Raw genomic sequence first — 17,199 nt, 5'->3', positions numbered from 1 at the left:
TTTTTTCTTTTTTTCTTTTTCTTCTCGCCTTCGGGTAAAATTTTTTTTTTTTTTTAACTGTTACCTTTTTCTTTTTTAACGATTTTTTACTAATTTATCTAATATATATATTTTTTCTTTTTTACATTTTTCTCAGGTGTTTTCTTTTTTTAAAAAAATTTTTTTTCTTTTCTTTTTTTTTCTTTCTTCCTTTTTGAACCTCTTTTTATCCCCTTTCTCCCCACTCACGATTTTGGATCTCTTCTAATTTAGTTAAAGCATATTTTCCTGGGGTTGTTGCCACCCTTTTAGTATTTTACTTGCCCCTTCATTTACTCTTATCTGGCCAAAATGACAAGACGTAAAAATTCAACGCAAAAAAAAGAACAAGAGGCAGTACCAAAGGCTAGGGACCTAATCAATACAGACATCGGTAATATGTCAGATCTAGAGTTCAGAATGACAATTCTCAAGGTTCTAGCCGGGCTCGAAAAAGGCATGGAAGATATTAGAGAAACCCTCTCGAGAGATATAAAAGCCCTTTCTGGAGAAATAAAAGAACTAAAATCTAACCAAGTGGAAATCAAAAAAGCTATTAATGAGGTGCAATCAAAAATGGAGGCTCTAACTGCTAGGATAAATGAGGCAGAAGAAAGAATTAGTGATATAGAAGACCAAATGACAGAGAATAAAGAAGCTGAGCAAAAGAGGGACAAACAGCTACTGGACCACGAGGGGAGAATTCGAGAATTAAGTGACACCATAAGACGAAACAACATTAGAATAATTGGGATTCCAGAAGAAGAAGAAAGAGAGAGGGGAGCAGAAGGTATACTGGAGAGAATTATTGGGGAGAATTTCCCCAATATGGCAAAGGGAACGAGCATCAAAATTCAGGAGGTTCAGAGAACGCCCCTCAAAATCAATAAGAATAGGCCCACACCCCGTCACCTAATAGTAAAATTTACAAGTCTCAGTGACAAAGAGAAAATCCTGAAAGCAGCCCGGGAAAAGAAGTCTGTAACATACAATGGTAAAAATATTAGATTGGCAGCTGACTTATCCACAGAGACCTGGCAGGCCAGAAAGAGCTGGCATGATATTTTTAGAGCACTAAACGAGAAAAACATGCAGCCCAGAATACTATATCCAGCTAGGCTATCATTGAAAATAGAAGGAGAGATTAAAAGCTTCCAGGACAAACAACAACTGAAAGAATTTGCAAATACCAAACCAGCTCTACAGGAAATATTGAAAGGGGTCCTCTAAGCAAAGAGAGAGCCTACAAGTGGTAGATCAGAAAGGAACAGAGACCATATACAATAACAGTCACCTTACAGGCAATACAATGGCACTAAATTCATATCTCTCAATAGTTACCCTAAATGTGAATGGGCTAAATGCCCCTGTCAAAAGACACAGGGTATCAGAATGGATAAAAAAACAAAACCCATCTATATGTTGCCTCCAAGAAACTCATTTTAAGCCCGAAGACACCTCCAGATTTAAAGTGAGGGGGTGGAAAAGAATTTACCATGCTAATGGACATCAGAAGAAAGCAGGAGTGGCAATCCTTATATCAGATCAATTAGATTTTAAGCCAAAGACTATAATAAGAGATGAGGAAGGACACTATATCATACTCAAAGGGTCTGTCCAACAAGAAGATTTAACAATTTTAAATATCTATGCCCCCAACGTGGGAGCAGCCAACTATATAAACCAATTAATAACAAAATCAAAGAAACACATCAACAACAATACAATAATAGTAGGGGACTTTAACACTCCCCTCACTGAAATGGACAGGTCATCCAAGCAAAAGATCAGCAAGGAAATAAAGGCCTTAAACGACACACTGGACCAGATGGACATCACAGATATATTCAGAACATTTCATCCCAAAGCAACAGAATACACATTCTTCTCTAGTGCACATGGAACATTCTCCAGAATAGATCACATCCTCGGTCCTATATCAGGACTCAACCGGTATCAAAAGATTGGAATCATTCCCTGCATATTTTCAGACCACAATGCTCTAAAGCTAGAACTCAACCACAAAAGGAAGTTTGGAAAGAACCCAAATACATGGAGACTAAACAGTATCCTTCTAAAGAATGAATGGGTCAACCGGGAAATTAAAGAAGAATTGAAAAAAATCATGGAAACAAATGATAATGAAAATACAACGGTTCAAAATCTGTGGGACACAATAAAGGCAGTCCTGAGAGGAAAATATATAGCGGTACAAGCCTTTCTCAAGAAACAAGAAAGGTTTCAGGTACACAACCTAACCCTACACCTAAAGGAGCTGGAGAAAGAACAAGAAAGAAACCCTAAGCCCAGCAGGAGAAGAGAAATCATAAAGATCAGAGCAGAAATCAATGAAATAGAAACCAAAAAAACAATAGAAAATATCAACGAAAGTAGGAGCTGGTTCTTTGAAAGAATTAATAAAATTGATAAACCCCTGGCCCGACTTATCAAAAAGAAAAGAGAAAGGACCCAAATAAATAAAATCATGAATGAAAGAGGAGAGATCACAACTAACACCAAAGAAATACAAACTATTATAAGAACATACTATGAGCAACTCTACGGCAATAAATTTGACAATCTGGAAGAAATGGATGCATTCCTAGAAACATATAAACTACCACAACTGAACCAGGAAGAAATAGAAAGCCTGAACAGACCCATAACCAGTAAGGAGATTGAAACAGTCATTAAAAATCTCCAAAAAAACAAAAGTCCAGGGCCAGATGGCTTCCCGGGGGAATTCTACCAAACATTTAAAGAAGAACTAATTCCTATTCTCCTGAAACTGTTCCAAAAAATAGAAATGGAAGGAAAACTTCCAAACTCATTTTATGAGGCCAGCATCACCTTGATCCCAAAACCAGACAAGGATCCCACCAAAAAAGAGAGCTATAGACCGATATCCTTGATGAACACAGATGCGAAAATACTCAACAAAATACTAGCCAATAGGATTCAACAGTACATTAAAAAGATTATTCACCACGACCAAGTGGGATTTATTCCAGGGCTGCAAGGTTGGTTCAACATCCGCAAATCAGTCAATGTGATACAACACATCAATAAAAGAAAGAACAAGAACCATATGATACTTTCAATAGATGCTGAAAAAGCATTTGACAAAGTACAGCATCCCTTCCTGATCAAAACTCTTCAAAGTGTAGGGATAGAGGGCACATACCTCAATATCATCAAATCCATCTATGAAAAACCCACCGCAAATATCATTCTCAATGGAGAAAAACTGAAAGCTTTTCCACTAAGGTCAGGAACACGGCAGGGATGTCCATTATCACCACTGCTATTCAACATAGTACTAGAGGTCCTAGCCTCAGCAATCAGACAACAAAAGGAAATTAAAGGCATCCAAATTGGCAAAGAAGAAGTCAAATTATCACTCTTCGCAGATGATATGATACTATATGTGGAAAACCCAAAAGACTCCACTCCAAAACTGCTAGAACTTATACAGGAATTCAGTAAAGTGTCAGGATATAAAATCAATGCACAGAAATCAGTTGCATTTCTCTACACCAACAGCAAGACAGAAGAAAGAGATATTAAGGAGTCAATCCCATTTACAATTGCATCCAAAACCATAAGATACCTAGGAATAAACCTAACCAAAGAGACACAGAATCTATACTCAGAAAACTATAAAGTACTCATGAAAGAAATTGAGGAAGACACAAAGAAATGGAAAAATGTTCCATGCTCCTGGATGGGAAGAATAAATATTGTGAAAATGTCTATGCTACCTAAAGCAATCTACACATTTAATGCAATTCCTATCAAAGTACCATCCATCTTTTTCAAAGAAATGGAACAAATAATGCTAAAATTTATATGGAACCAGAAAAGACCTCGAATAGCCAAAGGGATATTGAAAAAGAAAGCCAACGTTGGTGGCATCACAATTCCGGACTTCAAGCTCTATTACAAAGCTGTCATCATCAAGACAGCATGGTACTGGCACAAAAACAGACACATAGATCAATGGAACAGAATAGAGAGCCCAGAAATAGACCCTCAAATCTATGGTCAACTCATCTTCGACAAAGCAGGAAAGAATGTCCAATGGAAAAAAGACAGCCTCTTCAATAAATGGTGCTGGGAAAATTGGACAGCCACATGCAGAAAAATGAAATTGGACCATTTCCTTACACCACACACAAAAATAGACTCAAAATGGATGAAGGACCTCAATGTGCGAAAGGAATCCATCAAAATCCTTGAGGAGAACACAGGCAGCAACCTCTTCGACCTCTGCCGCAGCAACATCTTCCTAGGAACAACGCAAAAGGCAAGGGAAGCAAGGGAAAAAATGAACTATTGGGATTTCATCAAGATCAAAAGCTTTTGCACAGCAAAGGAAACAGTTAACAAAATCAAAAGACAACTGACAGAATGGGAGAAGATATTTGCAAACGACATATCAGATAAAGGACTAGTGTCCAGAATCTATAAAGAACTTAGCAAACTCAACACCCAAAGAACAAATAATCCAATCAAGAAATGGGCAGAGGACATGAACAGACATTTCTGCAAAGAAGACATCCAGATGGCAAACAGACACATGAAAAAGTGCTCCATATCACTCGGCATCAGGGAAATACAAATCAAAACCACAATGAGATATCACCTCACACCAGTCAGAATGGCTAAAATCAACAAGTCAGGAAATGACAGATGCTGGCGAGGATGTGGAGAAAGGGGAACCCTCCTACACTGTTGGTGGGAATGCAAGCTGGTGCAGCCACTCTGGAAAACAGCATGGAGGTTCCTCAGAATGTTGAAAATAGAACTGCCCTATGACCCAGCAATTGCACTACTGGGTATTTACCCTAAAGATACAAATGTAGTGATCCAAAGGGGCACATGCACCCGAATGTTTATAGCAGCAATGTCCACAATAGCCAAACTATGGAAAGAACCTAGATGTCCATCCACAGATGAATGGATCAAGAAGATGTGGTATATATACACAATGGAATACTATGCAGCCATCAAAAGAAATGAAATCTTGCCATTTGCGACAACATGGATGGAACTAGAGCGTATCATGCTTAGCGAAATAAGTCAAGCAGAGAAAGACAACTATCATATGATCTCCCTGATATGAGGAAGTGGTGATGCAACATGGAGGCTTAAGTGGGTAGGAGAAGAATCAATGAAACAAGATGGGATTGGGAGGGAGACAAACCATAAGTGACTCTTAATCTCACAAAACAAACTGAGGGCTGCTGGGGGGAGGGGGTTTGGGAGAAGGGGGTGGGATTATGGACATTGGGGAGGGTATGTGCTTTGGTGAGTGCTGTGAAGTGTGTAAACCTGGTGATTCACAGACCTGTACCCCTGGGGATAAAAATATATGTTTATAAAATACCCAACTTTTGTAGCAGCATGGACGGGACTGGAAGAGATTATTATGCTGAGTGAAATAAGTCAAGCAGAGAGAGTCAATTATCATATGGTTTCACTTATTTGTGGAGCATAACAAATAGCATGGAGGACATGGGGAGTTAGAGAGGAGAAGGGAGTTGGGGGAAATTGGAAGGGGAGGTGAACCATGAGAGACTATGGACTCTGAAAAACAATCTGAGGATTTTGAAGGGGTGGGGGGTGGGAGTTTGGGGTACTAGGTGGTGGGTATTATAAAGGGCACGAATTGCATGGAGCACTGGGTGTGGTGAAAAATAATGAATACTGTTATGCTGAAAATAAAAAATAAATTAAAAAAAAATGTAAAAAAAAAAAAAAAAAAAAAAAAGAAATGCAGGGGATAAGGATTTTGGCCTGGCTGCTGTTGCTTGAGCTATCCGGCCTGCTTCGAGAGCTGGTATAGCTTTTCCTCTTGAAGTCAGTGACTGGGCTATGGACAAACTATTCTCCGATGCCTATTTGCCTAAAGAGAATACCTCCATGCCTAGATTTTCAGGGGTAATGGCACTATGTCTTTAGGTGCTCCGCTTCTGTGGAAGGTGTTGGGAGTTCTCTGTGCCTCTGATTCTGGACCACTTTCTCTGCTCCCAGATGAGGGTCCTTTTCAGCCCCGAGTTCTCCAATCTAGGATAAGCCCTCTTTTCTTTCTCTCACTCTTACTTCACCTACAAGAGGCACCTCTTTCATTAACTTGGTGATTCCCTAAGCTCACTATCATGTTCCATCAAAGAATACATTCAAATGGCCAACAGACACATGAAAAAATGCTCCACATCACTCGGCATCAGGGAAATACAAATCAAAACCAGAATGAGATACCACCTCACACCGTTCAGAATGGCTAAAATGAACAAGTCAGTCAATGACAGATGCTGGCGAGGATGTGGAGAAAGGGCAACCCTCCTACACTGTATGTGGGAATGCAAGCTGGTGCAACCACTCTGGAAAACAGCGTGGACGTGCCTCAAAAAGCTGAAAATAGAACTACCCTATGACCCAGTGCTTGTAGTACTGGGTATATACCCTACAGATACAAACGTGGCATTCTGAAGGGGCACATGCACCCAAATGTTTATAGCAGCAATGTCCACAATAGTTAAACTATGGAAAGAAACTAAATGTCCTTCAACAGATGAATCAATAAATAAGATGTGGTATATATGTTCAATGGAATACTATGCAGCCATCAAAAGAAATGAAATCCTGCTATTTGTGATGACGTGGATGGAACTAGAGGGTATTATGCTTGGCGAAATAAATCAATCTGAGAAAGACAACTATCATATGATCTCCCTGATATGATGAAGTGGAGATGCAACATAGGCAGTTTCGGGCGTACGAAAAAAAAATAAAAAAAGATGGTATTAGGAGGGAGACAAACCATAAAAGACTGAATCTCACAAAACAGACTGAGGGTTGCTGGGGGGAGGTGTGTTGGGAGAGGATGGTGGGGGTATGGACATTGGAGAGGGCAGGTGCTATGGTGAGTGATGGTGAGTGCTGTGAATCACAGACCTGTACCCCTAGGGATAAAAACACATTATATAAAAAATTTTAAAAAATAATTTAAAAAACCCATTAAAGAAAAAACACAGATTGCAAGCCCAGAGCTAATCTCATATTCAATCAAAACTTTTGAAAGTTTTCCCCTTAAAGATCAGAAGAAAGACAAGTGTGTCCATTTTCACTACTCTCATTTGACACAGTAGTGGATGTCCTAGCCAGAGAAACAAGGAACACAAAGAAATAAGAGACTCCAAAAAAAAAAAAAAAAAAAAAGGAAGAAGTAAAATTTTCTTTTTTTGGATAACATGAACTTACATGTTAAAAAATCCTAAAAAATTCACAAAAAATTTGAATAAACAAATTTAGTAAAATTACCAAATACAAGATCAATATATAAAAGAAAAGAATTTTGTTTTGTTTCTTTTTTTTTTTTTATGGACTGCTTCCCAGTTTGTCATGTCATCCTTGTTCAGTGATCACGCTAATCTTCTCTGCATCATTCCAATTTTAGTATATGTGCTGCCAAAGTAAGCACAAGACAGGAGCATTTTAACATTCTAATGATGAACTATCTGAAAAAATAAAGAAAACAATCTAATTCACAATAGCATCAAAAATAATAAAATACTTAGGAATAGATTTAACTAAGAAGATGAAAGATCTGTACTCCATAAACTATGACATTGATAAAGAAATTGAAGGTGACAGAAATGGAAAGATAGCTCATATTTATGAATGGTAAGAATTAACATTGTTAAAATGTCCATACTACCGTAAACCATCTGTAAATCCAATTCCTATCAAAAATCCAATGTTAGGGGCGCCTGGGTGGCTCAGTGGGTTAAGCCGCTGCCTTCGGCTCTGATCATGATCCCAGGGTCCTGGGATCGAGCCCCGCATCAGGCTCTCTGCTCAGCAGGAAGCCTGCTTCCTCTTCTCTCTCTGCCTGCCTCTCTGCCTGCTTGTCATCTCTCTCTGTCAAATAAATAAATTAAAAATCTTAAAAAAAATATCCAATATTATTGTTTTACAGAAGTAAGTAAAGAATCCTAAAGTTTATATGAGACCATAAAAGACAACAAATAATCAAAGCAGTTCTGAGAAAGAATGAAGAAGGGAGATTACACTTCTTGATTTGAAACTATACTACAAAGCCCTCATGCTCAAAACAATAAAGTATACTGGCATAAAAACAGACCAATAAACAAGTAGAACAGAATTGAGAGTCCAGAAATAAATCCTTTCATACAGTCACCTAATATTTGACAGGGGCCAACATATGTAATGGGGAAAGATAGTCTGTTCAATAAATGATATTTAAAACTGAATAGTCACATAAACAGTATGAAAAGGGAACCTTATATCACTCATAAGTCTGAACTTGAAATAGATTAAAGACTTAAAGGTGATGCATGAAACTAAATTTCCTAAAGGAAAACATAGGAAAAATTCTCCTTGACATTGGTCTTGCCAATAGTTTTTTGGATACCAGACTAAAAACACAAGCAAAAAAAGCAAAAATAAATAAATGGTATTACATCAAACTAACGTTTCTGCATTGCCAAAAAAAGGGAGAGAGAATGAAAACACAATCCACAGAATGTAAGAAAATACTTACGAATCTTATATCTGAAAAGAGGTTAATAACCAACAGATACAAATAGAAAAAAATATATGATTAAAAAAATAGCAAAAGGATCTCAATAGACTTTTTTTTTTCAAAAAAGTTATATAAATGACCAACAGGAGCATTAAAAAGTGCTCAACGTAAAAATCTCAGGGCAAAGTCCTTATGTTGTTGTTGTTGTTGTTTACCTCTGAAAAACACAGCAAGATATTAGAATATATACTACCAAAAAATTGAAACTAACCAATTTTGGTAAATATTGGGGAAAACGGGGAACTTATGCACTGTAATAGGGATATAAATTTGTATGGAAAACAGTATGGAGATTATTCATATTATTAAAAGTAAAATTACCATATGATTCAGTAATCCCACTTCTAGGTATCTATCTAAAGAAAACGAAGTTCACTGTTCAAAGACATATCTGCACTCTTATGTTTATTATAAAATTATTAACTCTAAGCAAGAGATGGAAATAACTTCAGTATCCATTAATGGATGAATGAGTAAAATAAGTATGGTAAATATATACTACGGAATACTACTTAACCATGAAAAATTAAGAAATACTGCCATTTACAACAGCATGGATGGATCTTGAAGGTATTATTCTAAGTGAAATATTTCAAAGATTTTGTATATTTTTTTAATTTATGTATTATGATATCCCTTACATACAGAATCTGAGGAAAAGGAAAACTAATGGAAACTTAGAGTTGAGTTGACAAGGGGTGAACCTGGGGTGGAGTAAGGTGGTCCAAGGGTGCAAACTTGCAACTATAATATGAAAAAGTTCTGGGGATCTAATGTACAGCATGATGATCATAGTTAATAAGATATACATACTTTTTTTTATTGTGCTTCCCTTTATTAAACTTTGCATATATCACATTCTTACAAGTTGAAAGTTTATAGCAATCTTGTATAAAAGAGGTCTGCTGCCACCATTTTTCTAACAACATTTGTTCATTTTGTGTCTCTTTGTCACATGTTGGTAATTCTTGCAATATATCAAGTTTTTTCATTATTATTGTATTTGTTATGGTGATCTGTGATCAGTAATTATGACCCACTGAAAACTCAGAACTAGTGTACTTAAGGTATATACATTGTTTTTCTTTAAAAACATAATGCTTTTGAACAGTGCAGTATAGTTTTTATTTTTTATATGCACTGGGAAACATAATTTTTTATATGCACTGGGAAACCAAAAAATATAATAATTTGACTTAGTTTATTGAGATAATCACTTTATTGAGGCAGTCTGGAACAAAACCCACAAGACCTCTGAAGTTTATCTCTACTATACTATATACATAAAAGTTGCTAAGAGAGTAGATCTTAAAATTCCTTATGATAAATGCATAAAAAACAGTGGCAACTATACGAGATAGTAGATGTATTAACATTTTTATGTAGATTATATTGCAATAAAGATGTATACCAATTTATCAAATTGTACAAAATTTACACAATGTTAAAGGTTTGCAATGTTATAAGAAATCATTTCTTAAATTTACAAATATGTCGATTTTTTTCAATAAACCTGGAAAAAACTTTTTGTAGAATTAATCTATTTTTCAAAAAATGAAGTAAGGCAGTAGAAACTGCAACTAACTCTGAAATAATAGAATATAAAATCCATTTTCATTATATACACTGTGACAAAAAGTATTACTTAGTTTACAATGGAGGAGTACTTATGAAACATGAAGGATGGTCTATAAATAAGGCTGAAAGAGCTCAGTTTTAAGGTTTAAATTTAAAATCTTCTTTTGAAATACTAAACTGACCACCCAGTGTTCCAAACATCAATGTCTTAACTGCATGAATTTATTTCATACAACTCTATAATCTAGTTTCATAAGAAAACAGCATGCAAATTTTGAATAAGACAGACTTGCTTAAGTTTCATGTTCAACAGTAAAGGATACCTCCCTAAAAACAAATAGAAGACAAATCAGCATATTTATTATGATAATTATTATTCATAAAGAGATTCATATTGAATTAGGGAATATATATCCTCAGAGGGGGTAAAGTAAAATGAAATTTATGTTGGTAAATGTGTCTATGAATAGTCAATACAATGCCTCAATATAAATGAATATTACCATTTTGAACAATTTAATTACTATTACTAGAATTATTATAAGTATAAAAATAGCTATCATTTTAGCATGGAATATGAGATTCTCATGCTCCATGCTTCATCACATACACACAACAACGCAGCATAATAAGTATTATCATCACCATTTCATGGGTGAAAAAACTGAGGCTAACACATTTGGATAACTGGTTTATGATTACATGGGTAGCAAAAATGCATCACACTAATTTAGGCTTTATGATTTCAGAATTGTACTCTTACCATTGCACATTCTATTACTCTGTAAATACTTGGCCTGTTTTCATTTGGTTCTTTAATTTTATTCATGTGGTGATGGCTTAAAGCTTCCTTTAAAGGAAGCTTAAAAATTTCATTTAACCAAAAGCTCCCAAGAATTAAAAATGTCATTGATCTAATGTAGACATGGATATCATTAGTTAATGGGTAACTATATATTTTCCACTCTAGTGAGATAAAAGAGTATTTTTCTAAGTTTTAGTCTCTCAGTGTTAAAAAGGACTTTGTTAAAATAGAAATATTTAGACAAAGGTGATCAAAAGTCTGGATCAGGTCACCTTAAGGTAAATATTAGGAACCTGAGGAAACAAATGGAGATTTGAACACTGAGCTATGATATAATGAATGGTTTCAAGTATTTAGTAGAGTATAGAAAAGCCCTTTAAAGCCTGGTCTTAGCCTAGCATTGCAGCTTCTGGGATATCTATCTATCATCTATCTATCTAGATATAATGTGAAAACTTTTTTAACTTAAAGATTTTGAGAAATAGAACATAATCAGCACCATAGAAGATCTGTTTATGATAACAACCTAGCCCCTCCTCCCAGTTTGTTAATATTCTCTCTTATTTAATGTAACATTGTGCAAATAGACCACTACTGATCTGCTGTTATGAATGAAATAGCTATAATCATCTGTTTGCATATCCTGGTGAAAATATTCATTTAGTTCCATGTTGTATTTCTAGGAATGGACCAAATTTTTATTTTTATTTTTAAGTTTTCTAAATATTGTCCAACTTACCTCAAATGTTTTTATTATGGGCACTTTCATTCTTTCACATTCTTGCAAGGCAATTTTACTGTTGCCCAATATGGTAAGTGTGTAATAGTATGTCATTTTAGGTTTTAATTTATTATTAATTTAATTTAATTTAATTCCAGATTCATAATAAAGATAAACAGTTTTTATATATGAGTGGCCATTTGGATTACCCTTTCTGAAAAGTGCATGCTCAAATCTTTTGATATCTTAACATTGTGTCATACTGACTTCTTTAATAGTAGATTTTCTGAATGAACTTTAAGCTGTGTAGGTCTTCTCTATTTTATTTTGAACTTGTTTTCATTTCAAAATCTTTATATTTATTTTCATAATCTGCTTTTATTTTTCTTTGTCTATTATCTATCTATCTATCTATCTATTTATTTGCAAGCAAGAGAGAGCGAGCAAGTGAGAGTGCAGGGAGGGATAGAAAAAGAAGGGAAAAGAATCTTAAGCAGACTCCAGGCTCAGCACAGAGCCCAACTCTGGGCTCTATTTCACAACCCTGACATCATGACCTGAGCCAAATGAAAGAGATAAAATAAAATTAAGGTGTTAAAAAAAAAAGGAAAAAGAATTGGAGGTTTAATTAAGTGAGCCACCCAAGCACCCCTGTGGTACCTTAAATTAGCTGTCATATCTTTAAAGTTCTAGAGTATCCATTTGTTCATTTATAAAACCTTTCTCAATATCATTTTTAGTGTCAGTTTTTGGTTCAATTTGCTTCCCCTCTCATTTCTTTGAGCAGAGTAATCAAGCCATTTTACAATCTTTATTGATCATTTTAACATCATACTTAATCCCATTTTGTCTATCAAATCTTGTTAATGGTTTTTCTTTGTGTGCTTTGTTACATTTTGCTATGTTCAAGACATTATATTTGAAACTCTTATTGAGTAGGGATAATTAAGAGCTATAATAATGGTATGGTCCTCCTTGGTAGGATTTTCTCTTATATCTGAGACGCTACAAGACAATCATACTCCAAATTCAGTGATTGACTTTCTCAGTTTACACAGAAGGCAAGGTAGGCTATAGTCTTATTTCTGCTTCTCCTTGTGCTTTGTGGATCTCAAGTTAAATTTGGGTTGTACCAAAGTCCTCAAATTTGATTGCTGCTGGATTTTGAATTTTGTTTCTCTAGTATCAAGAGTCTATGAACAACACAGCTCAGTGTGTTTTAGCAGTTTCAAATGCTCTCATAGCTAAAATGGCTTCAGGGCATATATCTCTAGGCTCTCATTGTATTTTGTATTTTGGCCCAGTAATCCCTCACTTATTTTTATAATCATTCTGATATTTTTAACTTTAAAAGCTATTTTGTCTGGATTTTTAGTTGTCTTAAGTAGGAGTTTTTAGATCACCATTACTAGAAGCAACAACAAATATACATGAAAATATCTGCAGTAGTTTATCACATCTTTATGGCTTTGAACTTCCATAAGCTGAGGCATCCTTCTCTAATCACTTAGGCAAACTCCAATTCACCCTTTAAAACAACCCAAGAATTGCTTCATTTAAGAACATGTTCAGGGATGACTCTTCCCCACTGTTCTTACCAACATTCCCACACACTCTTTGCTACCCAAAGCTTGTTTATGAACTTTCGTTAGGTATATCAGCGTGACCAGAATTTTGCTCTATTGTATTTTTGTCCTTTAGAGCTTTAATTAAATATGAATTCCATAGAAAGTCTGTCCCTTTTCTTTCAAACCTGGGTTAGTTATTTCTTCTCATTCTTTGTCAGAAGTTACTTTATTAGAGAAACTTATAGCTCTATTGTGACTTTGGAGCCTTTACAGTTTTTCGACTGGAAAAATCACCCATCCCTGAGATTTTTACGCAGCTTCCTAGCTGATATTATTCAGAAATCTGTTCAAAACAGACTTTTTCAGGGAGGCCCTTTCGGACCACTCAGTTAAAAAACCTCTTCTCAATCACTGCTCTTTTAAAAATGTGCTTATTTAGTTCAAATATGCATCTCTATTAAAGAAAAATCAGTACGTTTTTTTTTTTAAAGTTGGCTTACCTATTATCTATCTCTCCCATTAAAATGATTCCTCTGGGCTGGGGTTTTGTTGTGCTCATCTTAGGCCAGGCACTCAATAAATTATCTCTGAATGATTGAATTGTTTGACTCCCTTGCTAGATTCTCAACTTCATGAGGCCAAGGATTGTTCTATTCAGTCCTTCTTTATCCTCAATGTCTGTTATATTGCAGTCACTTACATGACTAATGGGAAAAATCACAGAAAGAAAGAGTTAAAACTACATAAAAACCCCGTAGGTTCAATAACACAAAGCTTTCTAAAATTATTTAGCCCAGGAATTGAATACTGGCTGCACTTTTGATTTTTTTTAAATGGTATTGAATTTAATTTAAATGGAAATACTGGAATGGTAGAATAATAAAAAAATTATAAAAGCAACTTGCTCCTTAAAGTAAGAATTATATAGGGCATCTCTTCTAGAAGCAAAATTTTCAAATGACAAACATCTGAAAGCATAGAAGGAGAAGTAAGAGTGTGAATTGTACTTCAATGCTCTTTTCTTTATATTCAACAAACAGCTTCATTCACACACCTTTCCAATTTTTTCAACTCTTTTGACAAAGCCTTCAGAGGAGTTACTGCTGATGACAACCATCACAGCCTAACAGGAGAAATTTTATAAAGAAAAATAATAGCATGTTTTTCCCAAATTGTTAAGGTTATGGTGAAGCTCTGTCGGATTCAAAGGAGGAATGTGCAATTCCATGCTATATATAATAATAACTTGTTTTAATAGTGGCTTTGCAATTTTTCAGATATATCCATTTACTGAAACCACTATCAAATAAACAAAAACAAACAAATGAACAGGGGTTCGAGACAGAAATTATCTAATCTAAAAATAGCACATGTTCACAGAATACACAACACATATCCCAAGTACTACTATAGGTTTCAAGTAATAGTCAAAACAATAGTAAACATGATTCAGACCCTACCAGTCAAATCATAAATGGGACCTTAACTGTAAATCCTTATCTTTAGATCAAAGCGGGTAATTGGGGGCTGAAGATACATTATAGAACTAATATGTTATAGAACTCCTCTGAAATGAGTCATTTATTCCATCACTTTTCCTGCACAGCTGCTGACCCATGTTTTGGTTCCTGGAAATAGCTGCTACCCTGTCATACTTCTTAAAAGCACATATATTGATAACTCTACTCATTCCTCCATTCCTCTGTGACTGTCACTGTGTTAAAATGTGGAGTCAGCTGACTCACTTGTGATGGTAATAAAGTAGATGAGTTTGCAAAGTATTTTGTTATTTCTAAAAATGCAAAAACCAAATTACATTGAAATCATAAGGGGTGTTTCAGGGAGAGCTGTAGGATGTGGTTTCTTGTGTAATCCACAGAGATTAGCTCCAACACATATTTAAACTCTGCTCTAGGAGCAACCTTAGTGGTAAAGCAAGAAGATAAACAGATGTATACACACCCTGGCACAAAATTATCACTTATGTTTGGCTTCCTAGTCTCCTCGTGTTACTTATTTATCTTAACTTCTCTCTGAAATCAGGGAACACAGAATCTCAATCAGTAGACATTTTTCTACTGAATTACCCAATAGTCCGATCATACCCCTAATACTTTTTAAAATTATTTCACTCATAATCCCAAATCTGCTTTGCTTCCTCATCTTAGTACACTGTAATTTGATTTCAAAATGAGGACAGTTGTCAGTAATGCCACATTCATTCATCTATTTTACAATTCCATGTGCTTATAACTATGAAGATATGTTAATAACATCCATTCCAATATGCCACCCTAAATTTATTATCATGAAACAAGACCTCAAGAAAGAGAATTCAAAATCATCCATGTATTTGCAACTTATTGCAATAAAGCCTTTATCAATAGACTTCCCTGTGCACATGGTGGTCAAATTGCTGGTGAAAACCAGCCAGATCTATTACAAGCTTTCTCATGGCTTCTAGGTAACCCAAGTGAGCCTTTATTGATACTGGGAAGGGATAAAGCAGGGAAGGGATAAACAGTGCTATAAGATTTGGCTAGACAAAAGTAATGACTCTCATTACAAAGTGAGTATTTTTTTTTCAAGCTTTAGTTCAGTTTATTTTTCTTGTATAAAACTATGTAGTAGCCACAGCTGGAGCCTGGGTCCTCTGAACAGAGACTCTGGTGTGGGTCTTCACAAGATGGTCCGTGAACTCCTGATAGGGAGACTTGGTGAACACAGTCTCCTTCCAGAGATCAGGGGTGAGATAGCTGTAGGTCTTGGAGATGGCATCGAAAGTAGCCTTGGCAAAGTTCCCTAGGGTGGCAGTGCAGCCCCTGGCCGAGGTGTAGCAGTCGTCAATACCAGCCATCATCAGCAGTTTCTTGGGCACAGGGGCCGAGACAATGCCAGTGCCTCTGGGGGCGGGGATGAGACGCACCAGCACAGAGCCACAGCGGCCAGTCACCTTGCACGGGACAGTGTGGGGCTTGCCGATCTTGTTCCCCCAGTAGCCTCGCCGCACAGGGACAATGGAAAGCTTCGCCAGAATGATGGCTCCGCGGATGGCAGTGGCTACCTCCTTGGAACACTTGACATCCAAACCGACGTGTCCATTGTAATCTCCGATGGCGACAAATGCCTTGAACCTGGTCCGCTGGCCCGCGCGCGTCTGCTTCTGCACAGGCATGATCTTCAAAACCTCGTCCTTGAGGGAGGCTCCCAGGAAGAAGTCGATGATCTCAGACTCCTTGATGGGCAGGGAGAAGAGATAGATCTCCTCCAGGGACTTGATCTTCATGTCTTTGACCAGGTGGCCCAGCTTGGTGACGGGGATCCACTCCTTGTCCGCGGCCTTGCCCCCGCGAGCTCCGCGGCCTCGGCCCCGGCCCCGACCACGGCCCCGGCCCGCCCCGGCCCCGGATGCCGCTGCCGAAGCCACCGCGGAAACCGCCGCGGCCTCCCATTCCAGGGCCCCCGGGCCCTCCGGGCCCTCTCGCAGCACCGGCGTCATCCGCCATTTGGTGTTCTCTCGGAGAGGAAACAAAGTGAGTATTTTAAAGCAAAAGAGCCTGTTGGGAATATTGTTTTATAAAATAGTGGTTTTTTTTATTAACTTTTTAAAATTCAATTAGGTAACATATAGTGTACCAATAGTTTCAAATGTAGATTTCAGTTATTCATCCATAGCATATAATAGCTAATGCTCAGTACTTACTGTTATAGCTTCTTGAAAGCAGAATTTTAACCCACTGAGCCACCCAGGCGCCCTTGAAAGCAGAATTTTAGATCACATTTTCTGATTACTTCCATGTCGTACAACACTTTCCTGCTAGCAACCTTCAAAACATACTGTTTGTTAGAGGAATTTCTTTAATAATAAATAAATAGGAATTCATTTAAATTTATAAAT

At 36.5% G+C, this 17,199-nt stretch overlaps 1 pseudogene across 1 annotated transcript; it reads right to left on the bottom strand.

The window, feature by feature from the left end:
• Window positions 1-15,877: 15,877 nt before the first annotated feature.
• On the bottom strand, window positions 15,878-16,820 carry LOC309857231 (small ribosomal subunit protein uS5 pseudogene; annotated as a pseudogene). Its single transcript has one exon. The product of its transcript is annotated as a small ribosomal subunit protein uS5 pseudogene (transcript).
• Window positions 16,821-17,199: the final 379 nt, after the last annotated feature.

Source organism: Mustela nivalis (assembly GCF_964662115.1).
Source record: "Mustela nivalis genome assembly, contig: HAP1_SCAFFOLD_516, whole genome shotgun sequence".
Lineage (NCBI taxonomy): Eukaryota > Metazoa > Chordata > Mammalia > Carnivora > Mustelidae > Mustela > Mustela nivalis.
This window is presented reverse-complemented; position numbering and strand designations above follow the sequence as displayed.